The sequence below is a fragment of the Macrobrachium rosenbergii genome, chromosome 2 (assembly GCF_040412425.1).
Source record: "Macrobrachium rosenbergii isolate ZJJX-2024 chromosome 2, ASM4041242v1, whole genome shotgun sequence".
Lineage (NCBI taxonomy): Eukaryota > Metazoa > Arthropoda > Malacostraca > Decapoda > Palaemonidae > Macrobrachium > Macrobrachium rosenbergii.
In genome coordinates, this window is record NC_089742.1 from 75,251,798 (window position 1) to 75,265,410 (window position 13,613).

Genomic DNA, 13,613 nt, shown 5'->3' on the forward strand with positions numbered 1-13,613 from the left:
CATATAAATGACAGATGGGGATTACAAAGGAAACAAGTATGTACCTGGAATCCAATACAGTTGAAGAATTATCAGAACTGCTTGAAACAGGAATATAAATATTCAATAAGTTTTACAAAGGATTAGGATCATTAATTTAAGTGGAAACTCTTACAGGATAAATTGGACTGAAAGTTCATTGATTGCCAGATCAAAAGATTTCTCTTCAAGAAACCTTTTGGAGTCTGCTATTATACTGTACAGCTTACTTCCAGCTGTAATTTTAACCTTAGCCCTGTCATGTATTATTTGGAGCCCTGCATTAGAAAAATGTTCAAGAATGACCTAAAAGATAAAATCACTGACTTAATTACAAATTAGTTACCTTATATTTTTTCTATGTATTCGTACGCTTAATATAATTTATATGTAAATTGTTCATCTTGCAAAAATTGTTATTGTTTAAAAAAACATTTTTTTGGTGGTCAGTCACCTCCTTTGTATAATCTTTTAATTGTCCTGTCCCTGCTTCTATGTAAACTTACTTTTATATTTCTTCAGCCTGCTAAGTAAAGGATGACAATCAAAAGGCCTCGCAGCTCTCCAGTGTTTCTCTTTCCTTTGTGGATTTTGTCTCTATTTATGTATACATATATACATACATATGTATATATATATATTTATATATATATATAATAATGTTTTGCAACATGTTCCAAAAGTTTTTCGGAATTTGTTCTTTTGATATTTACAAGAAATGTAATTTTCTTATTCGATTTTGGTTATTAATCATAAATTAACAATATAAAAAGAATGGTGAGTGAAAAATTCATATTATTGACGAAACATTTTGAAAAATTTCATTTCAGATGATTGGAATAGAGTCAAAGAAGAAACTATATTTCGAATCCAGATAAAAGCTCATTGACTAATAAAATAATATTGAATAACCATCAATGAAATTATATATAAATAAAGAAAGAAAGAATTCAACCATTATAAATTGTCACAAACAAAAAAGAAAAAATTCATAACGTGATTTATCGTGTGACTCTACGTTCAAAAGAAAAGTTTAAACTGTCTTCAAGAAACCGATATGATGTCAACAGATTATACTGCACACAATCATTTCCAGCTAAGACTAATGTTTCTAGCCCTCATGATATTATTTGGCAGCTTAGCCTGCAATAGAAAACCATGTATAAGAATACAACAACAGAGAGAACGATGAAAATCATTGACTGGAGGACAACCCCATTGTTGCACTAGTGTTGATCATTTGATCACTGAAGGAGCTCCTGAATTCCCCTGACAACCGATGTTGCTATAAAGAGAGAGCATATGTAAAATGTTCAAACTATCTTGGCTACATGAGAAAATATTATTTCATCATGTTTAAAAAACATTTTTTATCAGTGGTCACAAAGAATAGAGGCTAGGGTTTGTTATAATCTAATCAATTGTCCTGTTTCTGTACGAGTCATCTTTGTGAGGAACATTCTCCACTGATGAGCATTTCTTCTTCAGCTGCTGGCATCTAAAGGATGACAATAAATTAATGTTGAATTTCCAGTGTTTTTAATTCTTTGAAACTGGATAATTTGAAATACAACAATTTATGTTATATATTCATTAACTACATAAGATGTATCAAATATACATACAGTAATATAAAGAAACGAGAAATTACACATGATAACGGCATATATATATATATATATATATATATATATATATATATATATATATATATATATATATATATATATATATATATATATATATATATATATATATATATATATATTGTTACATATATATTGTATGTATGATGAGTTTAATGTATTAATTACTGTGCAATTATATAGCCTATGTATTACAAAAGACCCCACAAGTCTGTTAGTCTAGTTGAGTATATTTTATAAAAACGACAGGTAGTTAACTTAATTAGGATTAGTCATTCAAAAATTGAATTAATAATAATGAATAAATATCGATTTGTTGAATCAATAAGAGTAATAAACAACATTACAGTCAAACAATTAGTTTCAAAGTTCACAAAAAGAATAAAACAACGATAGTGATGGCAATTGGAGATGAAAATATTAAAAGCATAAGAACAGCTCCAACTATTTAGTAACCCACTTAATTACACAAGATATTTCAACAGTAAATAGTGGATTACAAAAAGCCCTGTTTAAGGGATAACTGCTAAGTAATTTCTCGGACTCACCACTAGTATTCACTGATATGCTAAACTGAGTTGCCAAACAAGATTCAGATGCCTGGTTATAAGCTGTTGTCCGAAAAGTTCTGGGAGAGACGATTGCAAAACAATTTGATATCAAAGACCTATTATCATTAATTGATATAATATATGAATCTTAGGTCAAGAATATTATATATAACACCATGGAGGAGAATTTATGCAATATATATAGGCAACAATAATTGTATATATATATTTGACTTCATAAATGGGATATGGTTTTACATAGGTTTTTTAGTCATGAGTGAATTATTAAAGAGATTTATATAGAGGAACTTTTCCTAAACCATGAAATCCTATCAGTTAAGGACTAAAAGGAAAAAAATGACAGGTAATTAACATCTTCAGACTCGGTCACCAGTTGAAACTAGATAATGCAGTGATCGATTCTGAAGCACATGAGTCCATTAAATAAACAACATTACTCAAACAATTAGTTTCAACAAAAGGGAAAAAAAAATTAACAAAGGTCTTAGGCTGTAAGATGCTCCAACTTTGTCCCACTTCGGACACAAGATATTTCAACATAAATTGCTGGATTACACAACTGCTGGGGGCCTCTGGTGATGTGTCTATAAGACTTTCCCCGGTGTGACTTGAGGACACTGATATGCAATCCTTCTCCAAACAAGATTCAACCTGGTTCCAAAGGTCCCGATTCTGGGAAAGAGAGCTTATACATATAACTAAAGGTGATATCAAAGACCTCGCACTTATGAATAATTGACTGCAAGGGAAATCTTAGGTCAAGAATCTGACGTTAACACCATGGAGGAGAATTTATGCAAACAACTAGGCAACAATAATTGTACTTCTCCCCATTTGACTTCATAAATGGGATATGGTTTACTAGGATTTTTTATTTTTCAGTGACTAAATCAAGAAAGAGAGTTGAACCATGAAATAGCAGGAGGACTATATAAAGAACTATAGTAATTATCATCTTAGACTTACCGTTAGAATAGATAATGCAGTGATCAATTGCATCAGAATAAATATATATATCCATTGAAATGGCATATTTCTGGCTGTTCAACAAATATAGAAGAACAAAGGGGGAGGCTGTAGATATGCCTGGTGCTTGTATCTCAATGAAGGAGGCCTCTAGATATATGAGGTGGGTCAAAATGCGTATATGCTATATATATAAATACTCCTTCCCCCAGGGTCTCTATATATATATATATATTTAAAAATGACAAAAACCTGCCAGTACAAAGGTCATATAAAATGAGCTTATACAATCTAACTAAAGGTTATCTTTAAATATATACCCTATTATATATGCCCATAAATAAACTATACCCCATCTGATATTGGTGTTTTTGGAAAAACAACCCATATCTATTATCCCTAGAATGCTTTACAAAATAGAAAGTATTGGTCCTATTTTTATATATTTCTACTAAATCAATAAATATTGATATATATAATATATATATATATATATATATATATATATATATATATATATATATATATATATATATATATATATATATATATTATATATATATATATATATATATATATATATATATATATATATATATATATATATATATATATATATATATATATATATATATATATATATATATATATATATATTTATACAGTAGACCCTTGACTCACGAACATTGACCTAATGCATAACTCGATCCCCACCAAAATTATAGGTAAAATTTCACCCTTGACTTACGAACTAACTTTGAGATACGAACAAAAAAAAATGCGGAAAATAAAAATTCTGTTTGGGTCATGAACTAATTTTTGAGACATGAACATTTGAAAATGCTGGAAATTTCTGGAAAATAACAATTCACTTTGTTTCACAAACTAATTTTTAGACACAAACATTTGAAAATGCGCGAAATCGCCCAGCACACGTGAGAGCGTTTGAGTTGCCATGGGACCAGCCATCTTCCAGCCTCCCCACGCGGCGTCACCCACGCATCACTCTTTGTCTCATCTCATTGTGTACAAGACGTTCACAATTAAGCTTAGCATTTTTTGCGCTAAAACTTGTGATTTTCTTCATAAATGGGCCCTAAGAAAGTGAAGAGTGGTGGTGAAAGTAAGAAAGTGAAGAGTGATGGTGAGAAGAGGGTGCAGAGGAAGATAACCATTGAAATAAAGAAAGAAATTATAGAAAAGTTTGAACGTGGTGTTCGCGTGACCGATATCGCAAGTGAGTACAAGATGGCCAAGTCGACAATTTCGACAATTTTAAAAAACAAGGATGCCATTAAAGAAGCAAATGTTGCGAAGGGAGTGACAGTACTAACCAAGATGAGATCGCAAACCCTCGAAGAGGCAGAAAAATCATTTTGAAGTGGGTACATGAGAAACAGATGGCAGGTGATAGTGTAAACGAGCCGATCATCTGCGAAAAAACTCGGCAAGTGTATCAGAGTTTGCTGAAGGAAACTCCTTCTACTAGTGCCACGCCAGATGATTTTAAGGCTAGTAAAGGGTGGTTTGATAACTTCAAGACGAGAACTGGCATTCACTCTGTAATTAGGCATGGCGAGGCTGCTAGATCAGACAAGGCTGCTGCTGAGGCATTCGTGACCGAGTTTGCCGAGTTCGTGGAGGCCGAAGGATACGTCGCTCAACAGATTTTCAATTGTGATGAAACGGGCCTCTTCTGGAAGAAGATGCCCAACAGGACATTTATCACCCAAGAAGAGAAGACGCTCCCAGGCCACAAGCCAATGAAGGACAGGCTTACGCTTTTGTTATGCTCAGACGCAAGTGGCGACTTGAAACCAAAGCCGCTACTTGTCTCCCATTCAAATAACCCGCGTGCCTTTAAGCAGCACAACGTAAATAAGGCCAGACTGCCTGTAATGTGGAGGGCCAATACAAAAGCATGGGTGACACGGAGCTTGTTTATGGAGTGGATTGATGAAGTGTTTGCGCCGACCGTGAGTCAGTACCTAACAGAGAACAAGCTGCCCCTGTGGTGCCTTCTGATCATGGATAATGCCCCGGCACACCCTTCATACTTGGCTGACTGCAGTGAACATGACTTCATTCAGTTCAAGTTCCTTCCACCCAACACGACCTCTGTTCTCCAGCCCATGGATCAACAAGTCATTAGCAATTTTAAGAAATTATATACGAAGCGCTCTTCTCCAGATGCTTCCGTGTAACTGAAGAGACAAAATTAACCTTAAAAAGAATTTTGGAAGAAGCACTTTAATGTTTTTCACTGCATAACCCTCATTGATAACGCATGGACTGAAGTTACGTGATCGCACATTAAATTCTGCGTGGCGGAAACTTTGGCCCCAGTGCGTAACTGTCCGTGACTTTGAGGGCTTCGATGCAGAGATTGTGCAAGAAATTGTGTCCATGGGCAACAGTATGGGTCTACAAGTCAACGACGAAGATGTTGAAGAATTGGTCGCTGAACATTCAGAAGATTTGACTGCGGACGAACTTGTTCAACTCCACAAAGAGCAGCAGGAGCAACTTGCTCGGGAGCAATCAACTGACGAAGAGGAGGATGGGGAGGAAGTTACAGATGTCAGCAGTGATGTGATAAAAGCCGCATTGGAAAAGTGGAATGATGTCCAGTGCTTCCTTGAATTGTATCATCCGGACAAAATTGTTAAAACAGGATCGTGAATATGCTCAATGAAAATTTAATGAGCCATTTCAGAAGAGTTATGCAAGGAAGGAAAAGGCAACAGACATTGGATAAGTTTGTGATTAAAAGTTCACCAAAAAACCTAGAAGAGTTGAATCTCTGGAACGAGATCTCCCCCGACCTGGATGGGGAGGGGTCTCCTTCCACACAATAACCTCCCTCCCCACCCACCACCCTCCTCTTCTCTTGTCCGTCAAGCCAGAAGTCTTGCCAGTCATAGTAAGTGTTCACTTTACAAACGTTTTTATAGTGTTAGTTTACCATTTTAAATTATATTATTAGATATATTAAGGTTTTTACACTGACTTTTACATTATCTGTGTAAAATAAGGCAAAATGTACATAATATATATTGGTTAAGTAGGGAGTTGAGAACCACTAATATTATTCCCATTAAACCTTATGGGGAGATTAGCTCAGTCACGAACAATTTCAAACACGACCAAGGTCTAGGAACGGATTGTGTTCGTGAGTCAAGGGTCTACTGTATATATTATATATTATATATATATATATATATATATATATATATATATATATATATATATATATATATATATATATATATATATATATATATATATATATATATATATATATATATATATATATATATATATATATATATATATATATATATATATATATATATATATATATATATATATATATATATATATATATATATATATATATATATTATATATTATATGTACATATATTATATATGTACATATATATATATATATATATATATATATATATATATATATATATATATATATATATATATATATATATATATATATATATATATATATATATATATATATATATATATATATATATATATATATATATATATATATATATATATATATATATATATATATATATATATATATATATATATATATATATATATATATATATATATATATATATATATATATATATGTATATATGTATATATATATATATATATATATATATATATATATATATATATATATATATATATATATATATATATATATATATATATATATATATATATATATATATATAAATATATATATAAATATAACATATAAAATAAAAATAAAACCTATATATAAAACGATATATATATATCAAAAATATGATTATTCTGCCATTTTGGGCCATATTTCTTCGGGATATATAAACATATATATATTTCTGATAATATATTTGGCATACGTCGTAAATATATGTATATATATATATATATATATATATATATATATATATATATATATATATATATATATATATATATATATATGTATATATATGTATATATATATATATATATATATGTATATATATATATATATATATATATATATATATATATATATATATATATATATATATATATATATATATATATATATATATATATATATATATATATATATATATATATATATATATATTCATCAGAATATATATTATATGGCTATATATATATATATATATATATATATATATATATATATATATATATATATATATATATATATATATATATATAAAACGGCAGAATAATATATAATATTGAAGGTTATATTTATATAAAACTATATAATAATGCAGTTTACATATATTTTAATATATACCCATAGCATTAAAAGTAATATTTTCTATGATTTTAGACGATTTTCGACGATTTTTCTGGCTTAAAATTTTCGGCGTTCCGAGGTTACGACAAATTTCAAATATATTCATCAAAAATTATTTCCTTACGACGACACGAATAAATAAATGCTAATTCACGGAAGAAATATGGCCCCAAAACGGCAGAATAATCATAATTTGAAGGTTTTTTTGATGTAAACTCAATAATAATGCAAGTTTACATCGTTTTCAAAAAAAATAAGGTTTTCTTATGATTTTAGACGATTTTCGACGATTTTCCGCTTGTTACGACGCAAGAATATAAATATATATATATATATATATATATATATATATATATATATATATATATATATATATATATATATATATATATATATATATATATATATATATATATATGTGTGTGTGTGTGTGTATGTGTACAGTATATGCATATGTATGTTTGTGTACTAGTAACCCAGTGTCTAGGGCTAGGGGTAGGACACCCTCACCAAAGGGTTTCTGGTTAGATTCTTGATGAAGCAGGAATAGTTTATTCACATTTCACAACTACATATTGTGACTTTTACTATGTAACCAGCGAATGAAGTCGAAGTCTTTCTTGATGTCAAATTTAAGGTATGACAACTAGAGTGGAAAGGGTATATAGTGAGTGGCTTCATCGCGTAAAACTTGTGCAGGACTTGCGAGTAGAAAGAGAGTGAGCATCATAGAATGAATAGTACCATCACATCTCTGACTCTAGGACAGACATGACTTGCTAAGGCCAATTGGTTAATCTCCTCCTGATTTACAGTTAGTGCTTACTGGCCATACCAGTTGACTGTTAACACCTCTTGTGCAGTTAACCCTCCTCAGCCCATTTTTTCAAATCCTCTTAAACTAATTACTGTGGTCCCTGATCCTCCAGTGCATGAAGATATCTGTATGATTGTACAACTAGGAGTTGCAGCTGACTGAATAAATGTGATAATTAAAAATTAGGTCATCATATTAATGAGATGAGAGCACCATATCTTTCCTTTGATTTCTGATCTGATTGATAGTCAAAAAGTATAGCTCTGCTAAGTTTTTTAATCTTGAAAATAACAATGAACAAGCTAGCTATCCTGTTTTGTTTAACAAGGAACAATCTATCCTGTTTTATTTAATGTTATATTTATACAAATGAATGAGGAAATACTCCTTGATGTTCCTAAGAATTAAATGCTGTTATAAAAACCAAGTCGGGTCATAAAGTACAGTCGCTCATACCTTCCTGATTACTTGTGGTAAAGTTAAATTCCCTTAAGGGGAGCATGAAGAAAGGCAGCTATCAGAAAATTCTTCAACTTTCTGAACTGTCTCAGCACTATATAAGGTTAAGGCGCTGCATTTAACGTCTAGTGAGACTTAAGAACTTATGCTATTGCGGTTTCATCAGATGATTACTAAATGACCATTTTCCACTTATGGAACATAATGTAGCCAGAATTATTTATTATCCAGTGTAGCAAAGTGTGATCCAGTATTAAACACTACTATACAGCTATGCTGACATAAACTAATTGTACACTTAACTAATTTTTCATAATTTTTTAGGAAATCTTGGCCTTTTCTCTTATTACCTCTGACGTAGAGGGTATAAATGGCCGGAGCCCTTTGTCTCCGTCTGTCCATCTGCTTGTTTGCTTGTCGGCAGAATTGTGTGAAAGCTAATAAAAGGCATGTGATAAAACTTGGAGAAAAAGGTCAATTAGCACTGTTCTTGGTGCTTTAAATGATAGAGAGAAATCAGTCAGAGGTCAAAGTCAAATGTTCACAAACTAAGGAACTGACCCCAGTGAATATTTGTGAAAACATTTGTTAAAGAATCTTCTACATCTGAAGGATAAGCTCCTGAGAGAAATTTGGCTGAAGCTTAAATTTCAAATGTCAAGGTCACAGTTTTTTCAGGAGTTGAAATGTTTTATTAGAAACCTCCATATTTTTGGTGTCTCTTACTTAAAATTATAGCGGTAGTGCTCTAAGTTTGATAAAAACAGCTTCAAAAAGGTTTAAATGCTCCACAAATGTCTACACATAAAAAAAAAATAATATTAAGCAAGGTTAAAAAGTTTGATCATTTTACACATTTTTGTTGCATCTTTTAATATTGATGGATTCAAATGGCAATTTATTAATAATTATTTTTATTATGTGTGACCTTTAACCCTAGAACGGTAACCCTCCATTTCCGTAACATGAAAGGTAACCCTGGGTGAATTTCACCCGGTAATTAAATAATTAAAATAAAATACTTATCCTGAAAATCTTGTTATTTGGAACACATACGAATGAAATATAACTCCTTCTCTCTTATTGAGGCTATTATAAATGAAATCCTCCTGTAAATCATATTTTTATTTTTTTTCAAAAATACAGAAAAAAATAGACTTTTCTTGGAGTACTTTACTAATTAAATTGACAAAAAAAAATGATTTCAATTTTGTTTTTTGTTGGTGTAGAACTCTCTACTGTCATGGGACTACGTACTGGCTGAATCCCATCTCCCAAGCTCGTATACAATCTGTATGGGGAGACAGACAAAAAATGGTAAATTTTTTCAGTACATACCAAATTAATTTTTTTCTATTCAACACTTGCAGTATGGCAAATTATGCTTCAAATGACTCAAAAGTACATCAATGAAACACATACAGTACTATATATACACTCACCTGTTAGATACAGTCACCACAGACTGGATACAGATGCCGAGGACACATCGGCTTGACGCACTTGTTGCATCTGTGGCGCGTCTTCCTATCGGACTTGACCGGCACTCACAACAGCGCACCAATGCACCGCTGCTGGCTGAGAAAGATGTCCCTGGTGATCCTGCAGCACTGCCTGGTGATGGTACATTGCAGACAGTGGTGATCAAGGACTGCAAGGATCGGGGCAGGGTAAATCCAGCCGTGACGTGGCCCATGGGGTGATTAGGGCCTTCGAGCTGCAGCATGAATTTCTGGCGTGATATGACTTTTCTGTTGCCCCCTCTTTCCATATTCTCCTTGTATAAAATGTAAGAGTTTACATTGGCAGCATTCACCATTCCATAAAAAGTACAGAGTGGCCAACGTCTTGTTTTTGTGAACAGGAATTCCCGAACACATCTGGTCAAACGTATCAACGCCTCCTTTTGTTGAATTGTAGAATTCAATGATCTCCGGTTTTCCTTTTAGTGCCAATGTTGGGCTGAGTGTGCTGAGATGACAGGAGCAACACTAGTTTCTTTGTTGTCTTGGATGTATCAGACACATATGACACCAGAGTCATTTCCTTTGTGTACAGGAAGGCACTTGATCCACGCTCTCTTGTAGCTTTGTCCGTCATCTCCTTCGGTATCTCCTTCTTGTTGGCGCACTGTGCCAACAAGAGTCATGCCACAGTTATTTAGGAGATCTGATACCAGGGAACAGAGGTAAACCAGTTGTCAGTTGTGACGTTCCTGTGTTTCCATGGTAAGGCCTCGTTAGCTCTCGGGTAAACTGATGGCCGAGTGTAAGGCCGCCCTTTGGTTGAGTCCCCTGCTTCCCCAAGTATGGGATGCCACCAACCAAGTACTTGGACTTGCTATCATTGATGAGAACGAGCTTGATTCCATACTTGGCCGGCTTGTTGGGAATGTACATACGGAAGGGGCAGCGGCCCCTGAATCCCAGTAGCTGCTCATCAACAGTGAGGTTTTCATGGGGGACATACAGTTTGCCACATCTCTCAATAAAAATGTCCCATATTTCCCTCACAGCAGCAAACTTGTCAACCTCTCTTGAACCTGTCGCGTTTGTGGGTCGTCAAATCTTAGACACCGAATAAGGAACCTGAACCGAGCCTCGGACATTGCCACGGTATAGACCACAACCTGTATCCACGCTCCACATTTCACTGGTGGGGATGTGTTCATCGCACTTCTGGGCACTGATGATAAGTACACCCAGCAATGCTTTGACTTCTAATGGCACAGTGGGAGCAAAAGTGGCTGATCTTCTTTTATAGTTGAGGCAAATGTATCAATGGCCTTGTTAGTCCACGTCACAATCACTTGGATGAGATCATCATTGAAAAATAAACTGAAAGCTTCCTCTGGTGACACTGCATTCCTTGCCGCCCCTGGAGTTGGGCCAGGAGTAAAGGCGCTCACGATGTTCCTTGTGGGAGTCCTTACGTTACTTGGGGTCTCGCGGCCGACAACTCCACCTAAACTTACTAGGGGTGGCAATCGTTGTAGTCTTGAATGTGACGATGGGCGGAATATCACGCTGGCGCCTTCTTCCCTATCAGTGGCAGCAGGAGTAGCTGAGGTGGCGATAGGTGGGGGGCGTCGGTAGGAATGGGGATAGAGAACGGTCAACAGAGGTGCGACGGGGCGTTTGACTGGTGTAGAGGCTACCCTTTTCCTCTTTTCTTCTTCATGCTCATCATCACGTCATCTTCTTCCTCATCAGAACTCTCATCTCCTGGTTCAGGTAAATATTCTTGGTTTTCATCACTATCATATAACAGGTCACATTCAAGTTCATCAATTTCATCATTATCACTTTCAGAACCACTATCTTCACAAATTTCTGAGAGCCCCAGTTGTGTTCATAAGTTCAGACAGTTCTTCATTTGTGTATGCCTTTTTGCTGGTCATGGCTTATTCTTTATAATTCACTCACTTTTATTCACTAAATCTTGCCTGAAAAGAAAAAAAATATTATGCAAGGGTTTACAAAATAATATGTCACATTCAAGTTCATCAATTTCATCATTATCACTTTCACAACCACTTCTATCTGCACAAATTACTGAGAGAGCCCCAGTTGTGTTCATAAGTTCAGACAGTTCTTCATCTGTGTATGCCTTTTCTTTATAATTCACTAACTTTTATTCACTAAATCTTGCCTGAAAAGAAAAAAAAATATTAGGCAAGGGTTTACAAAATAATACAATAATAGTAACACTGGGAGAATTCCACCCGTATGTACAACATACGGGCACAATAACCCTGGGAGAAATTCTCCGAAATGCGTTCTAGCCAAAACCAGCCGAGAGCGGGGACCACACCCTTCACCAACCAAGTCAGATAAGGCACTGAAGGTACTGAGCCACTGGAGTCCCTCCCCAACCCCCTTGGGGGTACTACATCATTGCCAGATTCAGTTGGGTGAATATCTCCCCAGGTTACCATTCTAGGGTTAAAGGCAAATTATTTCCAGGGGATTAAGTACTTCAAAGCTTGCAACATATTTGGGGGTATTTCGTTATTGGCAATTAACCCTTAAGGGACAGGCTAAGTATATATCATGCACACCCCCAGACCAAGCAAACTTCAAGGTTGGCCAATTTAAGGAAAAAACACATCAATGGAAAGGGGAAGATATGCAAATGCATATGGTGTAAGAAAAGAAATTCTAAAAAATTTTCCCTACCTTCCACGGGAAGTTGAAAGTGACTATTTACAACCCTGTGTGGGGCTTCTTTTACAAAACACTCATAAATTTTACCAAGTTAGACATGTTTTTTCTAATAATTTATTTTATTTTATTTTGTAAAATTATAATTACAGCTCACACAATATCATAACAGATAAGAACTAAAATCAGTAGCAAATTCTGAGTTTATTTGGTGTAAAATATTTATGTAAATTTACTGAGATGGGGAGATCCAGTAACTCTTTTGGAGGTATACGTGTTTTTTCCAATAATTATTTGCACTTTTCTTTGCAAAATTACAATTATAACTGTCATTGTATCATAAAAGATAAGAGCTATAACCACCAGGAATCCCTGGGTATATATATGAGCAAATAAATAAAAAGACATCTCCCCCATCAAGTCAAGAACAATATTGATCTCCCTGAGACGCCTACTTTCTGAGTTGAGTCTAAAGTTGCCACCATTCATTTATGGGCCATTGAAGTGATGGAAGCTCTTTCCCGTTCGATACAGCCAAATCATATGGTGTGTAATATTAATACTTATATGAGGATTCCCGTCCATCACCCAAACCCTGTTAAAGATACAGTACTCATATGAG

General features: G+C 33.7%; 1 protein-coding gene and 1 pseudogene across 3 annotated transcripts in view; one reads left to right on the forward strand and one right to left on the reverse strand.

The window, feature by feature from the left end:
• The window catches only part of LOC136848745 (uncharacterized), a 110,301-nt gene that overhangs the window by 96,012 nt on the left and 676 nt on the right, over positions 1 to 13,613 (forward strand). The window lies entirely within an intron of this gene.
• LOC136849269 (piggyBac transposable element-derived protein 4-like) lies at positions 10,274 to 13,324 on the reverse strand (annotated as a pseudogene).